We start from the raw sequence: 12,873 nt of genomic DNA, 5'->3' as shown, positions 1-12,873 counted from the left end.
TGGCATGTAAATCATGTCGTACATTTCATGCATGTCATGATTATCACGTTACCACCTTTCATTTACTTTCATCATACAGTGGCGTCGCGCAATACCAATTTTAGTGTATACCAAGCTAGCGAAATGACCGGGAATGCACAATGAGCGCGGCATGTAAATCATGACATACATAACCTGCATGTCATGATATCCATGTTACCACCTCTCATTTACGTTCGTCATGCAGTCGCGTCGCGCAATACCAATTTTGGTGTATGTCAAGCAAGCGAAACGGCACGAGTGCGTCATGAGCATGACGTGTAAATCATGTCGTGCATGTCATGATTTTCATGTTACCACGTCTCATTTACCGTCGTCATACAGTCGCTTCGCGCAATACCAATTTTGGTGTGCATCGAGCTAGCGAAGCGGCCGCGAATGCATCATGAGCGTGGCAATTAAGCCATGACATACATGACATGCATGTCATGGTTTTCATCTTACCAACTGTCATTCATGTTCTTCATACAGTCACATCGCGCAATACCAATTTGGTGTATATCAATCTACTGAAACTGTCGCTAGCGTATCATGAGCGTGGCATGTAAATCAGGTCGTACATGACTTGCATGTCATGATTTTCATGCTACCACGTCTCACTTACGTTCGTCATACTGTCGTGTCGCGTAACACCAATTTTGGTGTATATCACGCAAGCGAAACGGACGCGAATGCACTATGAGCGCGGCATGTCATTCATGACATACATGTCATGGATGTCATGGTTCTCATGCTACCACCTGTTATTCATGTTCTTCATAAAGTCACATTGCACAGTACCAATTTTGGTGTATATCAATCTAGCGAAACGGCCGCGAGTGCGCCATGAGCGTGGCATGTAAATCATGTCATACATGACATGCATATCATGATTTTCATGTTACCACGTGTCAGTTATGTTCGTCATACAGAAATGTCTCGGCATACCAGTTTTCGTATGTATCCCTTCATTTAAACGGCCGCGAGCACCCCGAGACCATGTCATGTAAATCATGCTGCACATGACATGCGCGTCATGATTTGCATGTTAGGACCTGTCATTATGTTCGTCATGAACTCTTGTCACGCCCTACCGATTTTGGTATATATGAAGTTGACGGAACGGCCGCAAGAGCCCAAAGGCCGTGGAATGTAAATCATGCTGTTCATGACATGCGTGTCATGATTTTCATGATATGACCTGTCGTTTATGTTCGTGATAAGGCCATGTTATGACACACCAATTTTGGTACACATCCGATTAACGGAACGGCCAGGGAGCCCAAAGGCCGTGGAATGTAAATCATGCTGTTCATGACATGCGCGTCATGATTTTCATGATATGACCCGTCATTTATGTTCGTAATAAGGCCATGTTATGGCACACCAATTTTGGTATACATCCGATTAACGAAACGGCCAGGAGAGCACAAAGTCGTAGGCGGCTTGATAGATAGATAGATAGATAGATAGATAGATAGATAGATAGATAGATAGATAGATAGATAGATAGATAGATAGATAGATAGATAGATAGATAGATAGATAGATAGATAGATAGATAGATAGATAGATAGATACGCTCAATGTCGCAGAAGTTCGCTAAGAAATGCTTCGCATTTAAAATGTACTCCTGGCGCTAGTGTCGTGACGTATGCGTCGGTTCTATCACTGTCATTCAACTTCTTTTTTTTCCGATCTACACATTTTCGCACCCGAGGACGGCGTCTTTTAATTTACTTTTTATTGGTCGCTGCTGGGGATCAGTGCGATATATCTGACGAGTAGCTCAGCATTCGTAACGAAAGAAAGATAGATCGCAAAACAAAAGCTCATCCGCCTCTCACCTATAGACGGTCAACGCCAAACGTGCTCTTATTTAAGCGGATAAAATGTCCGACTTTAAATAACGTCTCATTACCACTGACCTTGAGTGGTGGCGTGTCGAAGCCTGTTGCCATGACTTTGAACAAAGCAGGAACAAGCGTGTTCATTATTGCCCTCCAGCTCACCCACTTTCGCTCTGGTTGAGTCTACTTGTTCCTTAATCAGAGTAATTGGACTCCTCTCCATACTTGAAACCCTGCAAATCCCGGGGCCGTGAGAAGAAAAGTTCATTAGGAATTCCAGTGATCTCTAAGCACGCGTACTTAAAGAGGCGGACACAGTCACAACTGAATTATTGCGCGGCTGAAAGCTGTTTTAACAAGACCCCGACTACTGATTATACTGCGCTGACGTTCTTTCTGAAATATTAAAGACGTTGTATCGTCGGTATCGTATGCTCGTTGCGTAGCGCGCGCTGCACAACCGATGCCACTCGCTCGGAGAAGGTCGAAAGAAGTTGAGCCTCAGTATTACAAGACTGGCCATTACGAAGGCTGCGTTTTGTTTCAACACTGCGAGAAGCGCTTGCCGAAGCATTAAAGGGCTCATAAAAACGCGCTTTCTTATTGTACGGGCTATTATGCTGCTTAACATCCGTCCGCTGCGCTTAATGAAAACAGCGCCTATATGCAAGTACTCTATATATTGAAGTCGGCCATCACTGCTGGTATTTAACGTCATTGCGGCAGTATGGCTGCGCGTATAACCGTATTCTTTCTTTCTTTCTTTTTTTTTTTGTCCACATTGTACCAGTCATTGTGCAAGCATTGACTGCTGCTTTGACAGTTTCGTTGTTGCGTCGTTGGCTACCACTGTTTCCTGCTCGTTTTAACGATAATATCAATTTAAATATGATACATATTTATTTTCAGCATCGTGACTGCATATGTGTTTAGAGATATACACAAGCAGGGTCGAGCGGACAGATATTGTCATTGAGTTCTTAACGTTCCTTATCTTATTTTTGATGCTCTGATTGATTGTGAGAAAAGCAATACCCGGGCCTTCTTTATAATATTTCAATAAACGAATACGCCTTCACAGCTACAGTACGAAGCAACAATTCACCATGTTCCGACCACATGTAGAAAGAGCGTGTCAACGTCTTGATGGCGGCATAGTGCTCACAAATTTCCCGCTCTGCTTTGGTTAAAGGAAATATAGGCAGAAATACCTAGGACAATGACCAATTAAATATATAAAAAAATGAGAGTTGGAACGTCTTCTTCAGTCTACTTCTTTGGTATATGCTTTTCACCTACGTGATTTGTAGCCTTTAAAGTTAACCGCGCTACCTCTCAGGGTACTGACCGAAATATCCTTTTACCATGGCTGATTTTTAGTCTTCTTAAACGTACTTCTACTATCGCGCGCTTTGCCGCGGTGGTAGCGCAGTGAAATTCGTCGTGAAGACGGAATACGTATAAAAAAGTTGGAGAGTCTGTCGTCGACGAAGTCCATGTCTCAAGCACTATTGTATGCGCGCATATCAGTGAAAAAGCTGACGCCAGCCTGCGAAAGAAAGCAGCGAAGAATAAAAATGCAGAAGCAGACAAAATGACCTTAATGCTGCAATTAATTTATTTTAACTCACGTTATAATCTTCTTATTGATTGGAAAGCTAATAGTTTGTAAGAAAGCGAGCGACAAAACATTCATCAACGTTTCAAATTTCATGAAGAAACAAGCAATAAAAAGAATACAACAGTTGACTGATTTACTCGAAACTTTTTTCATATCATACATGGGTATGCCTTTCTTTCTGCTAGTCAGTACACCCCTAAAAAAATTTTAGTGGTGTATTAAATTTTGTATACATTGTAATAACAACCAAGAGTTATTTCGTTCCTTCTATCTTCGAACTTGCCCCTCTCGACTTCAGCCGAGCCTCGAGGTAACGGCTTCTTCCTAATGAGAAGAAAGTTACGTATCGATTCTTATTTAGGTTGCAGCCTGTAGCGCGATGCTGAGGCTGACTCGGCGTCTGTGCTATGCAATCGGATTCTCATTCCATTCCCGCCTTCTCTTAATCCCCTTTTTTTCACGACCCCTTACTGCGGGGACCATTTCACTTGCTTAATTTGCAAAAAAAAAAATAATAATAATAATAATAATAAATAAACGAATACATTAGTACTTTTCCCACTCTCCGTCTTCTGTCACTACCACGAACCCCCCTTCCCCCCCCCCCCCCCCCCCCATTCTTTCTTCCTCGTCTTCTGTCAATTAATGAAAAGAAGTCGGGAGTAGGAACGCAGGACCACCGCGAAGGTCTCGGATTTTCCGAAATAAGCGCGCTATACATAAAAGAACGGACCACACTCTTTCTGCTGCCATTCTTTGTGTTTTGTAGGGGTGACACGTTGTGAACTTGGTGCGATCCTTATTACGCCCCTCACGTACGAAAGACGTCGGCATCCGAGCGATTTAGCGTGCGCTTATTCAGCAGAGATGTGCAAGCGAAACTCGGGTTAATTTGTTCGCAATGCGAAGAAGCGCGTATCGATGCAAAGACTATGCGTGTGCCTCAGCCTCTCCACAGCTCTTACGTGTTTATTATTTTTCTTTTCGTAAGATGGCCACCAACACACCCAAGTTTGTTGTATAAATCTCAATTTGGTCGTTTTTTTTTTTTCTGGAGGAGTGCTGCAAAGTGGCGTTGCCAAGTTGTGTTGAAGGTCAACTGATACGGCGGACAAGGGTGCGCTCCCTTTGTACGCTCTACGTAGGTGATCATGTGTTGCACACGTCGATGCGCTTACGCAGTGGGCCGAATTTTCCTGTGTGCTTTAATGCTCCCCTTCAAGTCGTAACTTCCCCCTCCTACGGCGGGGATTCCCCTCTTCTACGCTGCAGCGGCTGCAGATGCGTCAATTCCGGTGGGAGAGGTCACGTGCTTTCCGTACACGGCTTTTGCGGACGCCGATTGGGTGCGTGCTTTCGCCAACCTAGCCAACAAACGTTTTCGCGTTAAAAGTCAGTGAAAAAGATCCGCTGGCCACATCAAGCTTGAAAACATACCCTGCTCTGCCTCAAAAGTTCTTATATGTCCCGAGGTTCGATCGAACGTGTTGATACAAAGATATAATTTGACAAGTTTCCGCATATTCCTACTCTCTGTTTTCACTCCCTTTCTTGTTCTTCATTACAGACTAGCCGACCGCAGATAACGTTTAATTACACTCCCCATCCTCCCCTTTCGTTTCACTCGCTCTCGCTCTCAACTCAATCTTAATGTCGCCTGCGCACCCAATATCGTCATATTACAAAAGTAATCCCGATTTGGTTATTTAAACAGGGAAATTGGAGCCCGAGAAGAATCGAAAGTTTGTGAAGCCTCCAAATGCGCAAGTAGGGGTTTCGTTCCAAGAAATACGTGCCTAAGTGCCCGTCTCCTGGCACACAGATCTACGCATTCACCAACGTCGCATTCGCTCTTATTCCGTCCGTGTTCCGGCACTCTTCCCTGGTTGGCGCCCCCTCTCAACTTTCGTCTGGGACTCGATAGAAGAAGACCTATAAGAGACGACGGGACCCAGTAGAATAGAAAAAAAATAAACAGTAATAAAAGACGTCAGAACCAATCAATGAACGACAGTAGGTGCAAACGTGCTAGATCTTTTTTATCTTCCGTCGCCGCTGTATCCGTTTTGATCTCTATCCTTTCTTTTTTTTTCCTGTCTTCTCGGAGTTCTGCCTCTCGGCGCGAACGAGGTCGTCAGAGATCACAGCTAAAAGAGAGCGCGGAGACGACGCTGTAGAGAGAGTGACAATGACACGGAGCAAGAAGACAGCGATTCACTCTCTCTCTCTCTCTCACTATCTCTCGCTCGCGCGCGCGACATATTCACTTGCAGCTATAGCATTTCTTGTCGCGTCGCTTCGTGCCTTCTGCGCTTGAAGAAGACGCCGGGAGCGACGCGCGTCATTTCTCGCCGCTGGGCTCAACCGGCCGAAAGATTGGCATGCGCCACCGCTACGCAGCAAATGGAAAAAAAGGCCGGCGGCGGAGTATAGAATGGGAACGGATGTCGTCTCGCGAGCTCGCCTTCTCTTCTCGCTCCCGGACGACTCCGTCCCCATGTGTGGCCTGTTATACGCTGCTCGGTCGACGCCGCAGTGGCGTGTACGTGTGGTGGCGACGAGTGCTATGCATTCGTGTATACGTACTCGCGCGCCCGCGCGTAGCACAGCACAGCGTGAAAACGTGGCTTGAACGAGACAAGACTGCTGCATTCTTCTGCACCTTTCGTTCATGGGGGAGGGAGTAGGGGATGCATAGGGCGAGCCCCCGTGATTTAAAATTCAAATGCAGCTTGCGCTTTGGGTGCCAGGGAAACAGAGCTAGAAGCTGGGCTGGCGGTTGACTCTTCTTGAATTCTTATTCGAATCTTGTGCCATTTTTTACTAGCTTTCCCTTTTTTCGTTGAAAAGTCTGAAAGGGGCCAAACAGGACTGTGCTGTTTTCACTTTCCGATGCGCGAACCACACGAAAAAGATATTTTGTAATAGGAAAACGTTGAATAGCAGAGAGCTGAGCTAGCTGGTACGTATTCATGTTAAAAGACTGGGCGTGCAAACACGGACACAAGAGAGAAGTCAACACACCACAGTTTGTGATGTCTTGACTTCTCTCTAGTGTCCGTTTTTGCACGCCCAGTCTTTTAACGTGAAAGTCTTGAGTGCCTCCATCGAAACCTGCGTTCATGAAGTAAAACTAAAGTATATAAGACAAAGAGGAAGAATGAAGGGACAAAACAAGAATAAACAATAATGATAATGCAGAAATAATAAAATGAAACAAGGATAAAGGAATAATCTGTAAGCGCCGAACAGCGTTGGGCTTGGACGGTTATATGAATAATGTCTACCTGTGCTTCCTGTTCTCTTCTTTTAGTTCTATATTCTGCTAGGTAGTAGCCTTTAATCCTGGTTATATTATAACAGTGAAGCCGCTTAGCACATCGTTCCTTGTTAGCTCCGTACCAAAAAGCTATCATCATCATAAACGGGTATGCGTCACAGAAATCGGGGTAAATCCCACTACTCACCACTGGTCCACTAAAAATCAAGAAGAAAACTATCGTCATCAAACGGGTATGTGCCACTGTGAGGCCTATCAAAAACTTATGATCATAAACGGGTATGTGCCACAGAGACTGGGTAAACCCCACTACAAAAAACTTTCACTAAAAAGGAAGGAAGCAACAGTTAACCCATTAAATGGCTGCGAAGCGACGGCCGCGAGCCGAAGACCCCGAGTACGTACAATGAGAGAATACTGGAAAGACGGGAAAGGCAACGGCGGCTGCGAGAATACTCCGAAGCGATGGAAGACCTACGCCAACGACGACGTGCCGGTAGGGCGCTGCGCCGTGCTTCCTATTGGGTTGCAGAAATAAGTGCCTTTTTCCTTCTCCTTTACAACCACCAACACGTGCCCGTAGATCTGAGAGGTGCGAACGCTTGGTTTCAGCTCGAGGCGTTTCTGGAGTTCGGACATCCGTGTCGTGTCTGTGACTGTCTGTGGTTTAACTGGAACCTCCGTGCGCCGAGAATCAACGTAGAAACAACCTAGCATCACCTAGCTAAAGCCTAGCAACGACCTTTAGGCAACCTGGAAACAACCTGCATCACCTAGCTAAGGCCTAGAAACAACATAGAAGCAACCAGATCAGTCTTCAGAATCGTCCAGTTTTGCTGTTTCAAGCCTTGCGCGGCGTAGTGAAAGCTTCGCAAACTCTCAGGGATGTGTATAAACAGCTCGCCATTCGTACACAGACATGTATGCGTTCGTGGCTGAAGTGTCTAAGCCTAAGGTGTCACGCTCCGGAGCAGCTAGCCGGTGGTTCGACTTCCCGGCCGTGCACCTTCGACAATATTTGCATTAGGACTATAAATAATTATTTCCTTGCGCTCCTGCATTCAGACATCAACACAGAATAAAGAGTGATTTATTATTGCTATTCTCTTCATGCTATTGCTATACAAGACAACCCACCATATACGAAAGTATACTTCCGACGCCCCAGTATTCTGTCTTCTGACTCGGAGCTCTTCAAAGCTACATATGGCGATTGTAAGTATTTCCGCCCGCGACGCATGGAAAACTTATTGTGCTTCCAACTGCTCATCCAGTTTTGACACTGCGTCCACTTCATACGCGTAAACGAGCCATCATCTGCAGAATACGCATGAAACAAAATATCCGTGTCAGGATGAGCGTGGCGAAAAGCTTCAGCCATGGAACTCGATAATCTTCCGAATACCGGCGTTTTCAACGCCTAATGCATCTACATTGCGAGCCAATGCCACGAAGGTCTTCTTATGTACGACGTCTAACCTTTCCCCTGTCGTTCGCAAACAGCTCCTTCGTTAATGGGCGGCTTCTGTGATGCCAAGCGAGCGATCGCCATACGAACGAGAGTGAGGCATAAAAAGAGACAGCCGAGCAGGAAAAAGTGCCGGCAAACGAGGGCTCTATTCAACTATAGCGCCGGGGGCGCGGATCGCCTGCTCTAGCGATCACTAAAGAGCGCGGCACGGGCATCTGGCGGCGCGGCCATATCGCTTGTGGCAACAGCAATAGTAGAAACAGTAGTAACGACTCCAGGGGCGGAAAAAAGGGAGCCCATATTCTAGACGAGCGGTAGCTGTATCGTTCAGGAGACCTCGAATCAAGTGCGAGAGCGCTGGTCGGGAAAAAAGACGAGGAAGGATGGAGTGCGCAAGAAACTATATACCAGCGGTCGCGGATGGATCCATAATGATGCATTCGTCAGCAAAACGAGCGAGCGCGCACGTAAGCCGCTCTCGCAACTCCCGTAAGCCGGTTTTGGCTGCCAAGAAGATTACCGAGTCTACGCAGCAAGCCTCTCATCACAGTTGCGCTAGGTACACAAACAGTACGAGGCCTCGAAGGGCTCGGGTCTGTCGCTCGTTCTCGGTCGGCCTATCGCTCTCAGCAACAACCAAACGCTGCCCCTGCAGCCAGCGTTACCCGCATTCGGCACACACCTAATATATAAGGCTGAGGAGAGAGGGTTTCCGCAGACCGGGTGATAACGAATGTTGCGCAAGTTAGTCGGTACACTCTAAATATTTTCACGCGTAGCAAGCGTGAGAGGGGGGCGTGTTTTTGCACGCTTGTTCTATGCGTGGTGTGCTTTCACGCTGAAAAAATCACGCTTCCTGAGCGTGACTTGCGGGATGCATAACGCTTGCGAAGCGTGAATGGGGGCGATTTTTTGCACGCTTGTACTAAGCGTGGTGCGCTTTCACGCTAAGCGCACCACGCTTGCCAACCGTGACTGCCAACCTTTTTAACGCTTAGAGAAGGTGTTAGAGAGGAGTTTTACTCACTTAATGCGGCGTTCTCCCGCTCCTTGAAATGCCTTTCTGACTGTCAGAAATCATCCAAAAAGAAAGCTGAAAGAAGATAATATTTGTTGTGCTGTATGGGCTTGGCGGCTTCTTGAAGAGTATACATACTGATGCCTGGCATTATTTAGCGCATTACAAAAATTAATTTTTCCTTTTCATCTTGCACATGTGCAAACTGTAGAACGCGACACTGCGAGAGGGTAAAATGAGCTTGCTGGCTGAAACATAAATATGGATTTCGGTTTATAGTACAGAGAGTAGGCTAGAAATAAGAGACAAGCTTTCATTACTTCACTAGCTACTCTTTCCATGTTGTACCCAACGGCACATATATACGCACAGCTCAACATCGGCAGTGCGGTCTGTATTTATGGTGCAGCTAGCAAGCTCGTGTTCTGCAGAACCAATAGAATGTTCCCTTGCCCATTTTGAAAATTGAAACTTGATTTTTGTAATTAGCCATTTAATGCCGGGCAACCAGCATATATACCCGCCAAAGAGCCGCCAAGCATCAGCAAATACAGCACAACAAATATTATCTTCTCTCAAATTTATTTTTAAACACTTTTTGACAGTCAGAAACACATTTTATAGAGCAGGAGAATCCCGCATCAAGTAAGTAAAAATCCTCTCTTACACCTTAACTAAGCATTAGGAAGGCCTCCCGTCACGGATCGACAAGCCTCACACCGCGATTGCGGCGTTAGATCTTCGTTATACACCGTTCAGAATTTTGTAGTGTTAGCAGAATGAAGGCGTTCTCGATTGTCTCAAACTTTCATAAAGCATCTTCCACAGGTGCATCTGGCGAATCCTACAATTAAGCCTCTGATGTGCATGCATTCTTTCGAGGCGATTACTTATATATACGGTAGTCCAGAAATTTGAGTGGGGAATTTTGCGCGGAGTGCTCTGACACTTTACATTTTGAATCAAAGATAAGGGGTTAATTAGAACGAAATATTTACAAGAATTTAAATTTGAGTAAAACTTTTATTGACCATAACTTACAAAACGCTTCTTTTTATGGAAGAGCAATCCAAGAAAAAAAAAACACACAGGAACTGTAAAATAGGCGCTAGATGAATTTTGGGTGTCTCTTTAGGCAGCACATAAACTTTGATGTGTACTTAACTCAGACGAAGTGTAGTTTCGTGAACAAATACCGTAGCCTTTTCTGCTCCCATGGAATTTCGTCGATGCCGGCACGTTTAACGACTGCTTGAACGAAGCCAAGCAACTGGCAAAAAGCAGCCGGGTACGCAAGGTCCTTGACGTAGTACACTCACAAACAAAGCACCAGCGCTTTTTCCAGCGACGTGTTCGGCTGTAGCTTCATGGTTTCACTGGGCTCTTTGCCGCATACAAGCTCCTTCACGTCGCCCCACACAATGCACGGGCCAATAATGTCTACGGGTGAAACCTGTCAAAGATAAAAAGGAGAAATTAAATTGGTACCTGATGGAATGAATTGTTGTCCAATTTCACTTGGTGCAGAACTACAAATTCATGAAAATGATTTTGTCGACAAAGCTCACATTGCGACTGCGGCGTTAAATCTTCTTATACACTGCTGAAAACTGAGTATAGTGTCAGAAGAATGATGACGTTATGGATTGCTTCTGAAACATTGGCTCTTAAAAAACTGTTTTACTCACCTCTGAAATTAGGGCCATTTTCGCGAGCCTTGGCCTCAGGTACGCATCCACCTCTGTGTACGATGGGTCCGCTAAGGATGACACTGTCGCCACTGCAGGCAGAATTTTGCTGAGGCTTTTGACATTCTCCTCCATAGTGCTTAAAAATATCAGTTCACTTTCAAAGGCAAGCTGAAAGAGAAAACGTGGAGTTAAACTTCATGAACACAGAATACAGCGCACAATCAGCAAAACTTGGTGGCTCTCTGTTGATTTAATTATAGTGGCATTGGGGGTCAGCAAGAACAGTACAAAGGGGTTTTGATGTCGTAAAGTCAAGTATAGTTCGTACACCGGCAATCTGTTTGAGCACGAATGAAAAAAAAAACGTGAGTGCTCCAGATTACACTGGGCGCCAATAAAATCTTCTGAAATATGGCAATCTGAAGAAATAAAGAGGGACATAAGAAGGTACAGGACTGTCTTACCAGTTCTTCGTTTAGGAGATAAGCCGGTAATACCGCCACTGGTGACGTGGTCCCCAGGATAAAGGATGCTTTTAAAAGTGCCTTCACGCGGGGTGCATCTATTCCGCTTTCAGAATGTCCTTCTTCATCTATTGTCTGCACAGATCAACAAATATAAATTTCACAGCGATAAATATAATTGCGGAAGTAAGACGAGTGTCTCTTTCTGAACCCCGTACACTCCAAAAGATCTTGCGAGCTTTTCAATCAAAAGTTGTTCCCTTGACAAACGAACTGCGTTGGCAGAACCGTGAGTCCTTCTCGAGACTAAATGCAGAGAGGTTAACCGTATGTTTGACATCCCTTATGACGCAACTGTAAGCCCCAAAGAAGGAACATTGTGGTGCAACCGTTCGTCCATAGAGAGGAACAGCTGCAGGAAAAAAAAAAGATTTGTGCCCGCCGTGGGAATCGAACCGCTGTCTTGTCGGTTGGCAGCCGGGTGAGCTAAGCACTCTTCCGCAATTATAGTGTTTGTGAAAGTAGAACTCAACTCGACTGTGAACACGTGCACTCAGCGTGGTATCTCAGACATATTCATCCATTAGAAAGAAAACCGTTAACCTGGGGATCGTATACTGACCACATTTCACTGCGAATTTCAGAAACGGCATTCAAAATATCAGCTATTAGTTACACCACTGAGTACCATACGAAGCACTTCATTTTTTGTACTCGCGACAATTTTGGGCTTTTACAGTAAAAAGTGCAAGCTCGAATTGACTGTTTTGACACGTATGCTCTACCTGAGGCGCTTACAAAAACAGCTTTTCTGTAATTCCGTATAATTTTGCTATAAGATCACAACATGACTGCCACAGAGTTCCATTATTGCTGCCGCGACAGCTAGCATTACCGACCGCCGAGGCACTGGCTCCACGTAGTGGACCGTAAGGTAAACTGTTTATGCTACCTTACGGTAACGCAAATATTAGGGAGTTTTCGAATAGGGGCCCCAAAGAAATAACGCCAAGGCCGCTGCGCATGCGCGAGACCGAAACAGCTTCAGGTTTTGCGTTGGGCACGCTATTTCGCCAATTTAGCGGGAACCCCAAAGCCTGCCCCAAAAGCTTTGCGTCAAACCTTGCCTCGAGGAAGCGTGGTAACACAGCAAGCGAGAGCGAGGACACCGAGCTGTACTCCGCATCAGGCGATGAGTCCTCCGAAGACGGCTTTCAACCTGTGTTGTACCGCAAGGCCAAACGAAGAATCATCAACGCATCGTCGGCGTCAAGCACAACCACTGTGAAAACTGCGCCTCAGCGGTGGCCCCACTCCATCCTGTTTGTGCCACAGAACGCTATCGACAATCTGCGTGTCCTCAACAGGCAAGCATTGTCTTTGTACCTTGAAAACACAGTGCCAAACGAGATCAAGGATATCAGGCTAAACACGAGGAAAAACATTTTGGCAATCGATGT

The 12,873-nt window shown here is 45.6% G+C and overlaps 1 protein-coding gene and 1 long non-coding RNA gene across 2 annotated transcripts in view; one reads left to right on the top strand and one right to left on the bottom strand.

Annotated features, from left to right (window-relative positions):
- The window catches only part of LOC119387976 (phosrestin-2), a 308,200-nt gene that overhangs the window by 149,165 nt on the left and 146,162 nt on the right, over nt 1-12,873 (top strand). The window lies entirely within an intron of this gene.
- LOC125757732 (uncharacterized) lies at nt 10,635-11,477 on the bottom strand. The gene is made up of 3 exons (XR_007415487.1): nt 11,414-11,477; nt 10,947-11,117; nt 10,635-10,711 (listed from the first exon to the last, which is right to left on the bottom strand). It is a non-coding gene; the product is annotated as an uncharacterized LOC125757732 (long non-coding RNA).

The sequence above is a fragment of the Rhipicephalus sanguineus genome, chromosome 3 (genome assembly GCF_013339695.2).
Source record: "Rhipicephalus sanguineus isolate Rsan-2018 chromosome 3, BIME_Rsan_1.4, whole genome shotgun sequence".
Classification (NCBI taxonomy): domain Eukaryota; kingdom Metazoa; phylum Arthropoda; class Arachnida; order Ixodida; family Ixodidae; genus Rhipicephalus; species Rhipicephalus sanguineus.
Note: the sequence above shows the minus strand (reverse complement) of the source record. Positions and strands in the feature narration are given on the sequence as shown.